The 13588-nt window shown below is 50.2% G+C and overlaps 1 protein-coding gene across 1 annotated transcript in view; it reads right to left on the bottom strand.

Moving 5' to 3' along the window:
* The window catches only part of LOC140411401 (uncharacterized), a 287890-nt gene that overhangs the window by 76688 nt on the left and 197614 nt on the right, over nucleotides 1-13588 (bottom strand). The gene's annotated exons all lie outside the window — the stretch shown is intronic.

Genomic DNA, 13588 nt, shown 5'->3' with positions numbered 1-13588 from the left:
AACTGTACACTGACTGGTGTCCCTCAGTCCCTCTCAGCGAGAAATCTGTACACTGACTGGTGTCTCTCAGTCCCTCAACAGGGAGTTATCTATACACTGACTGGTGTCTCTCAGTCGCTCTCAGGGAGATATCTGCATGCTGACTGATGTCTCTCAGTCCCTCGCTCTCAGGGAGATATCTGTACACTGACTGGTGTCCCTCACTCTCGCTCTCAGGGAGATATCTGTACACTGACTGGTGTCTCTCAGTCTCTCTCTCTCAGGGAGCTATCTGTACACTGACTGGTGACTCTCAGTCCCTCTCGCTCAGGGAGATATCTGTACACTGACTGGTGTCTCTCAGTCCCTCTCTCAGGGAGATATCTGTACACTGACTGGTGTCTCTCAGTCCCTCTCTCTCAGGGAGATATCTGTACACTGACTGGTGTCTCTCAGTCTCTCTCTCGGGGAGATATCTGTACACTGTCTGGTGTTTCTCAGTCGCTCTCTCTCAAGGAGATATCTGTACACTGACTGGTGTCTCTCAGTCGCTCTCCCCAGGGAGATATCTGTACACTGACTGGTGTCTCTCAGTCCCTCTCTCTCAATGAGATATCTGTACACTGACTGGTGTCTCTCAGTCGCTCTCCCCAGGGAGATATCTGTACACTGACTGGTGACTCTCAGTCCCTCTCTCTCAGGGTGATATCTGTACACTGACTGGTGCCTCTCAGTCTCTCTCCCCAGGGAGATATCTGTACACTGACTGGTGTTTCTCAGTCTCTCTCTCAGGGAGATATTTGTACACTGACTGGTATCTCTCACACCCTCACTCTCAGGGAGATATCTGTACAGACTGGTGTCTCTCAGTCTCTCTCTCAGGGAGATATCTAAACAATGACTGGTATCTCTCAGACCCTCTCTCTCAGGGAGATATCTGTACACTGACTGGTGTCTCTCAGTCGTTCTCAGGGAGGTATCTGCACACTGACTGATGTCTCACAGTCCATCTCTCTCAGGGAGATATCTGTACACTGATTGCTGTCTCGCAGTCTCTCTCTCTCAGGGAGATTTCTGTACACTGACTGGTGTCTCTCAGTCCCTCTCGCTCAGGTAGATATCTGTACACTGAATGGTGTCTCTCAGTCCCTCTCTCACGGAGATATCTGTACACTGACTGGTGTCTCTCAGTCCCTCTCTCAGGGAGATATCTGTACACAGACTGGTGTCACTCAGTCCCTCTCTCTCAGGGAGGTATCTGTACACTGACTGGTGTCTCTCAGTCCCTCTCAGCGAGAAATCTGTACACTGACTGGTCTCTCTCAGTCCCTCACCAGGGAGTTATCTGTACACTGACTGGTGTCTCTCAGTCGCTCTCAGGGAGATATCTGCACACAGACTGATGTCTCTCAGTCCCTCGCTCTCAGGGAGATATCTGTACACTGACTGGTGTCTCTCAGTCCCACTCGCTCAGGGAGATATCTGTACACCTACTGGTGTATCTCAGTCCCTCTCTCAGGGAGATATCTGTACACTGACTGGTGTCTCTCTGTCCCCCTCTCTCAGGGAGATATCTGTACACTGACTGGTGTCTCTCAGTCTCTCCCTCTCAGGGACATATCTGTACACTGACTGGTGTCTCTCAGTCTCTCTCTCAAGGAGATATCCGTACACTGACTGGTGTGTCTCAGTCCCTCTCTCTCGGAGATATCTGTACACTGACTGGTGTCTCTCAGTCGCTCTCCCCAGGGAGATATCTGTACACTGACTGGTGTCTCTCAGTCCCTCTCTCAGGGAGAAATCTGTACACTGACTGGTGTCTCTCAGACCCTCTCTCTCAGGGAGATATCTGTACACTGAATGGTGTCTCTCAGTCCCTCTCTCAGGGAGATATCTGTACACTGACTGGTGTCTCTCAGTCTCTCTCTCTCAGGGAGGTATCTGTACACTGACTGGTGTCTCTCAGTCTCTCTCTCAGGCAGATATCTGAACACTGACTGGTGTCTCTCAGTCTCTCTCTCAGGCACATATCTGAACACTGTCTGGTGTCTCTCAGACCCTCTCTCAGGGAGATATCTATACACTGAATGGTGTCTCTCAGTCCCTCTCTCAGGGAGATATCTGTACACTGACTGGTGTCTCTCAGTCTCTCTCTCTCAGGGAGATATCTGTACACTGACTGGTGTCTCTCAGTCGCTCTCCCCAGGGGGATATCTGTACACTGACTGGTGTCTGTCAGTCCCTCTCTCTCAGGGAGATATCTGTACACTGACTGGTGTCTCTGAGTCAATCTCTCTCAGTGAGATGTCTGTATACTGATTGGTGTCTCTCAGTCTCTCTCTCAGGGGGATATCGGTACACTGACTGGTGTCTCTCAGTTCCTCTCTCTCCGGGAGATATCTGTACACTGACTGGTGTCTCTCAGTCCCAATCCCCAGGGAGATATCTGCACACTGACTGGTGTCTCTCAGTCCCTCTCTCTCAGGGAGATATCTGTACACTGACTGGTGTCTCTCAGTCTCTCTCTCTCAGGGTGATATCTGTACACTGACTGGTGTCTCTCAGTCGCTCTCAGGGAGATATCTGCACACTGACTGGTGTCTCTCAGTCTCTCTCTCTCAGGGAGATATCTGTACACTGACTGGTGTCTCTCAATCTCTCTCTCTCTCAGGGAGATATCTTTACACTGACTGGTGTCTCTCAGTACCTCTCTCTCAGCGAGATATCTGTGCACTGACTGGTGTCTCTCAGTCCCTCTCTCTCAGGGAGATATCTGTACACTGATTGATGTCTCTCAGTCCATCTCTCACAGGGTGATATCTGTACACAGACTGATGTCTCTCAGTCCCTCTCTCACAGGGTGATATCTGTACCCTGACTGCTGTCTCTCAGTCGCTCTCTCTCAGGGAGATATCTGTACACTGACTGGTGTCTACCAATCCATCTCTCAGGGTGATGTCTGTACACTGACTGGTGTCTCTCATCCCCTCTCTCATAGGGAGATATCTGTACACTGACTGGTGTCTCACAGTCCCTCTCTCTCAGGGAGATATCTGTACATTGACTGGTCTCTCTGAGTCTCTCTCTCTCAGGGAGATATCTGAACACTGACTGGTGTCTCTCAGTCCCTCTCGCACAGAGTGATATCTGTACACTGACTGGTGTCTCTCCGTCCCTCTCTCAGGGAGATATCTGTACACTGACTGGTGTCTCTCAGTCCCTCTCTCTCAGGGAGATATCTGTACACTGACTGGTGTCTCTCAGTCCCTCTCTCAGGGAGATATCTGTACACTGACTGGTGTCTCCCAGTCCCTCTTAGGGAGAAATCTGTACACTGACTGGTGTCTCTCAGTCCCTCACCAGGGAGTTATCTGTACACTGACTGGTGTCTCTCAGTCCATCTCTCTCAGGGAGATGTCTGTATACTGACTGGTGTCTCTCAGTCCCTCTCTCTCAGGGAGATATCTAAACAATGACTGGTATCTCTCAGACACTCTCTCTCAGGGAGATATCTGTACACTGACAGGTGTCTCTCAGTCCCTCTCTCTCAGGGAGATATCTGTACACTGACTGGTGTCTCTCAGTCACTCTCTCTCAGGGAGGTATCTGTACACTGACTGGTGTCTCTCAGTCTCTCTCTCAGGCAGATATCTGTACACTGTCTGGTGTCTCTTAGTCCCTCTCTCTCAACGAGATATCTGTTCACTGACTGGTGTCTCTCAGTCGCTCTCCCCAGGAAGATATCTGAACACTGACTGGTGTCTCTCAGTCCCTCTCTCTCAGGGAGTAATCTGTACACGAACTGGTGTCTCTCAGACCCTCTCTCTCAGGTAGATATCTGTACACTGACTGGTGTCTCTCAGTCTCTCTCTCAGGGAGATATCTGTGCACTGACTGGTATCTCTCAGACCCTCTCTCTCAGGGAGATATCTGTACAGACTGGTGTCTCTCAGTCTCTCTCTCAGGGAGATATCTAAACACTGACTGGTATCTCTCAGAACCTCTCTCTCAGGGAGATATCTGTACACTGACTGGTGTCTCTCAGTCCCTCTCTCTCGGAGATATCTGTACACTGACTGGTGTCTCTCAGTCGCTCTCCCCTGGGAGATATTTGTACACTGACTGGTGTCTCTCAGTCCCTCTCTCTCAGGGAGAAATCTGTACACTGACTGGTGTCTCTCAGACCCTCTCTCTCAGGGAGATATATGTACACTGACTGCTGTCTCTCAGTCCCTCTCTGGGAGAAATCTGTGCACTGACTGGTGTCTCTCAGTCCCTCTCTCTCAGGGAGATATCTGTACACTGACTGGTGTCTCTCAGTCTCTCTCAGGAGATATCGGTACACTGACTGGTGTCTCTCAGTCCCTATCTCTCAGGGAGATATCTGTACACTGACTGCTGTCTCTTAGTCCATCTCTCTCAGGGAGATGTCTGTATACTGACTGGTGTCTCTCAGTCTCTCTCTCAGGGTGATATCGGTACACTGACTGGTGTCTCTCAGTCCCTCTCTTTCACGGAGATATCTGTACACTGACTGGTGTCTCTCAGTCCCAATCCCCAGGGAGATATCTGCACACTGACTGGTGTCTCTCAGTCCCTCTCTCTCAGGGAGATATCTGTGCACTGGCTGGTGTCTCTCAGTCCCTCTCTCTCAGGGAGATATCTGTACACTGACTGGTGTCTCTCAGTCGTTCTCAGGGAGATATCTGCACACTGACTGATGTCTCTCAGTCCATCTCTCTCAGGGAGATATCTGTACACTGATTGCTGTCTCGCAGTCTCTCTCTCTCAGGGAGATATCTGTACACTGACTGGTGTCTCTCAGTCCCTCTCGCTCAGGTAGATATCTGTACACTGAATGGTGTCTCTCAGTCCCTCTCTCACGGAGATATCTGTACACTGACTGGTGTCTCTCAGTCCCTCTCTCAGGGAGATATCTGTACACAGGCTGGTGTCACTCAGTCCCTCTCTCTCAGGGAGGTATCTGTACACTGACTGGTGTCTCTCAGTCCCTCTCAGCGAGAAATCTGTACACTGACTGGTCTCTCTCAGTCCCTCACCAGGGAGTTATCTGTACACTGACTGGTGTCTCTCAGTCGCTCTCAGGGAGATATCTGCACACTGACTGATGTCTCTCAGTCCCTCGCTCTCAGGGAGATATCTGTACACTGACTGGTGTCTCTCAGTCCCACTCGCTCAGGGAGATATCTGTACAACTACTGGTGTATCTCAGTCCCTTTCTCAGGGAGATATCTGTACACTGACTGGTGTCTCTCTGTCCCCCTCTCTCAGGGAGATATCTGTACACTGACTGGTGTCTCTCAGTCTCTCCCTCTCAGGGACATATCTGTACACTGACTGGTGTCTCTCAGTCTCTCTCTCCAGGAGATATCCGTACACTGACTGGTGTGTCTCAGTCCCTCTCTCTCGGAGATATCTGTACACTGACTGGTGTCTCTCAGTCGCTCTCCCCAGGGAGATATCTGTACACTGACTGGTGTCTCTCAGTCCCTCTCTCAGGGAGAAATCTGTACACTGACTGGTGTCTCTCAGACCCTCTCTCTCAGGGAGATATCTGTACACTGAATGGTGTCTCTCAGTCCCTCTCTCACGGAGATATCTGTACACTGACTGGTGTCTCTCAGTCTCTCTCTCTCAGGGAGGTATCTGTACACTGACTGGTGTCTCTCAGTCTCTCTCTCAGGCAGATATCTGAACACTGACTGGTGTCTCTCAGTCTCTCTCTCAGGCACATATCTGAACACTGTCTGGTGTCTCTCAGACCCTCTCTCAGGGAGATATCTGTACACTGAATGGTGTCTCTCAGTTCCTCTTTCAGGGAGATATCTGTACACTGACTGGTGTCTCTCAGTCTCTCTCTCTCAGGGAGATATCTGTACACTGACTGGTGTCTCTCAGTCGCTCTCCCCAGGGGGATATCTGTACACTGACTGGTGTCTGTCAGTCCCTCTCTCTCAGGGAGATATCTGTACACTGACTGGTGTCTCTGAGTCCATCTCTCTCAGTGAGATGTCTGTATACTGACTGGTGTCTCTCAGTCTCTCTCTCAGGGGGATATCGGTACACTGACTGGTGTCTCTCAGTCCCTCTCTCTCCGGGAGATATCTGTACACTGACTGGTGTCTCTCAGTCCCAATCCCCAGGGAGATATCTGCACACTGACTGGTGTCTCTCAGTCCCTCTCTCTCAGGGAGATATCTGTACACTGACTGGTGTCTCTCAGTCTCTCTCTCTCAGGGTGATATCTGTACACTGACTGGTGTCTCTCAGTCGCTCTCAGGGAGATATCTGCACACTGACTGGTGTCTCTCTCTCTCTCTCTCAGGGAGATATCTGTACACTGACTGGTGTCTCTCAATCTCTCTCTCTCTCAGGGAGATACCTTTACACTGACTGGTGTCTCTCAGTCCCTCTCTCTCAGCGAGATATCTGTGCACTGACTGGTGTCTCTCAGTCCCTCTCTCTCAGGGAGATATCTGTACACTGATTGATGTCTCTCAGTCCATCTCTCACAGGGTGATATCTGTACACAGACTGATGTCTCTCAGTCCCTCTCTCACAGGGTGATATCTGTACCCTGACTGCTGTCTCTCAGTCGCTCTCTCTCAGGGAGATATCTGTACACTGACTGGTGTCTACCAATCCAGCTCTCAGGGTGATGTCTGTACACTGACTGGTGTCTCTCATCCCCTCTCTCATCGGGAGATATCTGTACACTGACTGGTGTCTCACAGTCCCTCTCTCTCAGGGAGATATCTGTACACTGACTGGCCTCTCTGAGTCTCTCTCTCTCAGGGAGATATCTGAACACTGACTGGTGTCTCTCAGTCCCTCTCTCTCAGGGTGATATCTGTACACTGACTGGTGTCTCTCACTCGCTCTCAGGGAGATATCTGCACACTGACTGGTGTCTCTCAGTCTCTCTCTCTCAGGGAGATATCTGTACACTGACTGGTGTCTCTCAATCTCTCTCTCTCTCAGGGAGATATCTTTACACTGACTGGTGTCTCTCAGTCCCTCTCTCTCAGCGAGATATCTGTGCACTGACTTGTGTCTCTCAGTCCCTCTCTCTCAGGGAGATATCTGTACACAGATTGATGTCTCTCAGTCCATCTCTCACAGGGTGATATCTGTACACAGACTGATGTCTCTCAGTCCCTCTCTCACAGGGTGATATCTGTACCCTGACTGCTGTCTCTCAGTCGCTCTCTCTCAGGGAGATATCTGTACACTGACTGGTGTCTACCAATCCATCTCTCAGGGTGATGTCTGTACACTGACTGGTGTCTCTCATCCCCTCTCTCATAGGGAGATATCTGTACACTGACTGGTGTCTCACAGATCCCTGTCTCTCAGGGAGATATCTGTACACTGATGGTCTCTCTGAGTGTCTCTCTCTCAGGGAGATATCTGAACACTGACTGGTGTCTCTCAGTCCCTCTCGCTCAGAGTGATATCTGTACACTGACTGGTGTCTCTCCGTCCCTCTCTCAGGGAGATATCTGTACACTGACTGGTGTCTCTCAGTCCCTCTCTCTCAGGGAGATATCTGTACACTGACTGGTGTCTCTCAGTCCCTCTCTCAGGGAGATATCTGTACACTGACTGGTGTCTCCCAGTCCCTCTCAGGGAGAAATCTGTACACTGACTGGTGTCTCTCAGTCCCTCACCAGGGAGTTATCTGTACACTGACTGGTGTCTCTCAGTCCATCTCTCTCAGGGAGATGTCTGTATACTGACTGGTGACTCTCAGTCCCTCTCTCTCAGGGAGATATCTGTACACTGACAGGTGTCTCTCAGTCCCTCTCTCTCAGGGAGATATCTGTACACTGACTGGTGTCTCTCAGTCACTCTCTCTCAGGGAGGTATCTGTACACTGACTGGTGTCTCTCAGTCTCTCTCTCAGGCAGATATCTGTACACTGTCTGGTGTCTCTCAGTCCCTCTCTCTCAACGAGATATCTGTACACTGACTGGTGTCTCTCAGTCGCTCTCCCCAGGAAGATGTCTGTACACTGACTGGTGTCTCTCAGTCCGTCTCTCTCAGGGAGTAATCTGTACACGAACTGGTGTCTCTCAGACCCTCTCTCTCAGGTAGATATCTTTACACTGACTGGTGTCTCTCAGTCTCTCTCTCAGGGAGATATCTGTGCACTGACTGGTATCTCTCAGACCCTCTCTCTCAGGAAGATATCTGTACAGACTGGTGTCTCTCAGTCTCTCTCTCAGGCAGATATCTAAACACTGACTGGTATCTCTCAGAACCTCTCTCTCAGGGAGATATCTGTACACTGACTGGTGTATCTCAGTCCCTCTCTCTCAGGGAGACATCTGTACACTGACTGGTGTCTCTCAGTCCCTCTCTCTCGGAGATATCTGTACACTGACTGGTGTCTCTCAGTCGCTCTCCCCAGGGAGATATTTGTACACTGACTGGTGTCTCTCAGTCCCTCTCTCTCAGGGAGAAATCTGTACACTGACTGGTGTCTCTCAGATCCTCTCTCTCAGGGAGATATATGTACACTGACTGCTGTCTCTCAGTCCCTCTCAGGGAGAAATCTGTGCACTGACTGGTGTCTCTCAGTCCCTCTCTCTCAGGGAGATATCTGTACACTGACTGGTGTCTCTCAGTCTCTCTCAGGAGATATCGGTACACTGACTGGTGTCTCTCAGTCCCTCTCTCTCAGGGAGATATCTGTACACTGACTGGTGTCTCTCAGTCCCTCTCTCTCAGGGAGATATCTGTGCACTGACTGGTGTCTCTCAGTCCCTCTCTCTCAGGGAGATATCTGTACACTGATTGTTGTCTCTCAGTCCATCTCTCACAGGGTGGTATCTGTACACTGACTGGTGTCTCTCAGTCCCTCTCTCTCAGGGAGATATCTGTACACTGACTGGTGTCTCTCAGTCTCTCTCTCTCAGGGAGATATCTGTATACTGTCTGGTGTCACTCAGTCCCTCTCTCTCAGGGAGATATCTGTACACTGACTGGTGTCTCTCAGTCTCTCTCTCTCAGGGTGATATCTGTACACTGACTGCTGTCTCTCAGTCGCTCTCAGGGAGATATCTGCACACTGACTGGTGTCTCTCAGTCCCTCTCAGGGAGATATCTGTACACTGACTGTTGTCTCTCAATCTCTCTCTCTCTCAGGGAGATATATTTACACTGACTGGTGTCTCTCAGTCCCTCTCTCTCAGCGAGATATCTGTGCACTGACTGGTGTCTCTCAGTCCCTCTCTCTCAGGGAGATATCTGGACACTGATTGATGTCTCTCAGTCCATCTCTCACAGGGTGATATCTGTACACAGACTGATGTCTCTCAGTCCCTCTCTCACAGGGTGATATCTGTACCCTGACTGCTGTCTCTCAGTCGCTCTCTCTCAGGGTGATATCTGTACACTGACTGGTGTCTTCCAATCCCTCTCTCAGGGTGATGTCTGTACAATGACTGGTGTCTCTCATCCCCTCTCTCATAGAGAGATATCTGTACACTGACTGGTGTCTCGCAGTCCCTCTCTCTCAGGAGGATATCTGTACACTGACTGGTCTCTCTGAGTCTCTCTCTCTTAGGGAGATATCTGAACACTGACTGGTGTCTCTCAGTCCCTCTCGCTCAGAGTGATATCTGTACACTGACTGGTGTCTCTCCGTCCCTCTCTCAGGGAGATATCTGTACACTGACTGGTGTCTCTCAGTCCCTCTCAGGGAGAAATCTGTACACTGACTGGTGTCTCCCAGTCCCTCACCAGGGAGTTATCTGTACACTGACTGGTGTCTCTCAGTCCATCTCTCTCAGGGAGATGTCTGTATACTGACTGGTGTCTCTCAGTCCCTCTCTCTCAGGGAGATGTCTAAACAATGACTGGTATCTCTCAGACACTCTCTCTCAGGGAGATATCTGTACCCTGACTGGTGTCTCTCAGTCGTTCTCAGGGAGATATCTGCACATTGACTGGTGTCTCTCAGACCCTCTCTCTCAGGGAGATATCTGTACACTGACTGGTGTCTCTCAGTCCCTCTCTCTCCGGGAGATATCTGTACACTGACTGGTGTCTCTCAGTCCCAATCCCCAGGGAGATATCTGCACACTGACTGGTGTCTCTCAGTCCCTCTCTCTCAGGGAGATATCTGTACACTGACTGGTGTCTCTCAGTCTCTCTCTCTCAGGGACATATCTGTATACTGTCTGGTGTCACTCAGTCCCTCTCTCTCAGGGAGATATCTGTACACTGACTGGTGTCTCTCAGTCTCTCTCTCTCAGGGTGATATCTGTACACTGACTGGTGTCTCTCAGTCGCTCTCAGGGAGATATCTGCACACTGACTGGTGACTCTCAGTCTCTCTCTCTCAGGGAGATATCTGTACACTGACTGGTGTCTCTCAATCTCTCTCTCTCTCAGGGAGATATATTTACACTGACTGGTGTCTCTCAGTCCCTCTCTCTCAGCGAGATATCTGTGCACTGACTGGTGTCTCTCAGTCCCTCTCTCTCAGGGAGATATCTGTACACTGATTGATGTCTCTCAGTCCATCTCTCACAGGGTGATATCTGTACACAGACTGATGTCTCTCAGTCCCTCTCTCACAGGGTGATATCTGTACCCTGACTGCTGTCTCTCAGTCGCTCTCTCTCAGGGAGATATCTGTACACTGACTGGTGTCTTCCAATCCCTCTCTCAGGGTGATGTCTGTACACTGACTGGTGTCCCTCATCCCCTCTCTCATAGAGAGATATCTGTACACTGACTGGTGTCTCGCAGTCTCTCTCTCAGGGAGATATCTGTACACTGACTGGTCTCTCTGAGTCTCTCTCTCTCTGGGAGATATCTGAACACTGACTGGTGTCTCTCAGTCCCTCTCGCTCAGAGTGATATCTGTACACTGACTGGTGTCTCTCCGTCCCTCTCTCAGGGCGATATCTGTACACTGACTGGTGTCTCTCAGTCCCTCTCAGGTTGAAATCTGTACACTGACTGGTGTCTCCCAGTCCCTCACCAGGGAGTTATCTGTACACTGACTGGTGTCTCTCAGTCCATCTCTCTCAGGGAGATGTCTGTATACTGACTGGTGTCTCTCAGTCCCTCTCTCTCAGGGAGATATCTAAACAATGACTGGTATCTCTCAGACACTCTCTCTCAGGGAGATATCTGTACCCTGACTGGTGTCTCTCAGTCGTTCTCAGGGAGATATCTGCACATTGACTGGTGTCTCTCAGACCCTCTCTCTCAGGGAGATATCTGTACACTGACTGGTGTCTCTCAGTCCCTCTCTCTCAGGGAGATATCTGTACACTGACAGGTGTCTCTCAGTCCCTCTCTCTTAGGGAGATATCTGTCCACTGACTGGTGTCTCTCAGTCTCTCTCTCTCAGGGAGGTATCTGTACACTGACTGGTGTCTCTCAGTCTCTATCTCAGGCAGATATCTGTACACTGTCTGGTGTCTCTCAGTCCCTCTCTCTCAATGAGATATCTGTACACTGACTGGTGTCTCTCAGTCGCTCTCCCCAGGAAGATATCTGTACACTGACTGGTGTCTCTCAGTCCCTCTCTCTCAGGGAGTAATCTGTACACTGACTGGTGTCTCTTAGTCCATCTCTCTCAGGGAGATGTCTGTATACTGACTGGTGTTTCTCAGTCTCTCTCTCAGGGAGATATCTAAACACTGACTGGTGTTTCTCAGTCTCTCTCTCTCAGGGAGATATCTGTACACTGACTGGTGTATCTCAGTCCCTCTCTCTCAGAGAGATATCTGTACACTGACTGGTGTCTCTCAGTCCCTCTCTCCCGGAGATATCTGTACACTGACTGGTGTCTCTCAGTCGCTCTCCCCAGGGAGATATTTGTACACTGACTGGTGTCTCTCAGTCCCTCTCTCTCAGGGAGATATCTGTACACTGACTGGTGTCTCTCAATCTCTCTCTCTCTCAGGGAGATATATTTACACTGACTGGTGTCTCTCAGTCCCTCTCTCTCAGCGAGATATCTGTGCACTGACTGGTGTCTCTCAGTCCCTCTCTCTCAGGGAGATATCTGTACACTGATTGATGTCTCTCAGTCCATCTCTCACAGGGTGATATCTGTACACAGACTGATGTCTCTCAGTCCCTCTCTCACAGGGTGATATCTGTACCCTGACTGCTGTCTCTCAGTCGCTCTCTCTCAGGGAGATATCTGTACACTGACTGGTGTCTTCCAATCCCTCTCTCAGGGTGATGTCTGTACAATGACTGGTGTCTCTCATCCCCTCTCTCATAGAGAGATATCTGTACACTGACTGGTGTCTCGCAGTCCCTCTCTCTCAGGAGGATATCTGTACACTGACTGGTCTCTCTGAGTCTCTCTCTCTTAGGGAGATATCTGAACACTGACTGGTGTCTCTCAGTCCCTCTCGCTCAGAGTGATATCTGTACACTGACTGGTGTCTCTCCGTCCCTCTCTCAGGGAGATATCTGTACACTGACTGGTGTCTCTCAGTCCCTCTCAGGGAGAAATCTGTACACTGACTGGTGTCTCCCAGTCCCTCACCAGGGAGTTATCTGTACACTGACTGGTGTCTCTCAGTCCATCTCTCTCAGGGAGATGTCTGTATACTGACTGGTGTCTCTCAGTCCCTCTCTCTCAGGGAGATGTCTAAACAATGACTGGTATCTCTCAGACACTCTCTCTCAGGGAGATATCTGTACCCTGACTGGTGTCTCTCAGTCGTTCTCAGGGAGATATCTGCACATTGACTGGTGTCTCTCAGACCCTCTCTCTCAGGGAGATATCTGTACACTGACTGGTGTCTCTCAGTCCCTCTCTCTCCGGGAGATATCTGTACACTGACTGGTGTCTCTCAGTCCCAATCCCCAGGGAGATATCTGCACACTGACTGGTGTCTCTCAGTCCCTCTCTCTCAGGGAGATATCTGTACACTGACTGGTGTCTCTCAGTCTCTCTCTCTCAGGGACATATCTGTATACTGTCTGGTGTCACTCAGTCCCTCTCTCTCAGGGAGATATCTGTACACTGACTGGTGTCTCTCAGTCTCTCTCTCTCAGGGTGATATCTGTACACTGACTGGTGTCTCTCAGTCGCTCTCAGGGAGATATCTGCACACTGACTGGTGACTCTCAGTCTCTCTCTCTCAGGGAGATATCTGTACACTGACTGGTGTCTCTCAATCTCTCTCTCTCTCAGGGAGATATATTTACACTGACTGGTGTCTCTCAGTCCCTCTCTCTCAGCGAGATATCTGTGCACTGACTGGTGTCTCTCAGTCCCTCTCTCTCAGGGAGATATCTGTACACTGATTGATGTCTCTCAGTCCATCTCTCACAGGGTGATATCTGTACACAGACTGATGTCTCTCAGTCCCTCTCTCCCGGAGATATCTGTAAACTGACTGGTGTCTCTCAGTCGCTCTCCCCAGGGAGATATTTGTACACTGACTGGTGTCTCTCAGTCCCTCTCTCTCAGGGAGATATCTGTACACTGACTGGTGTCTCTCAATCTCTCTCTCTCTCAGGGAGATATATTTACACTGACTGGTGTCTCTCAGTCCCTCTCTCTCAGCGAGATATCTGTGCACTGACTGGTGTCTCTCAG

This window comes from Scyliorhinus torazame, chromosome 4, assembly GCF_047496885.1.
Source record: "Scyliorhinus torazame isolate Kashiwa2021f chromosome 4, sScyTor2.1, whole genome shotgun sequence".
In the NCBI taxonomy this organism is placed as follows: Eukaryota; Metazoa; Chordata; class Chondrichthyes; order Carcharhiniformes; family Scyliorhinidae; genus Scyliorhinus; species Scyliorhinus torazame.
This window is presented reverse-complemented; position numbering and strand designations above follow the sequence as displayed.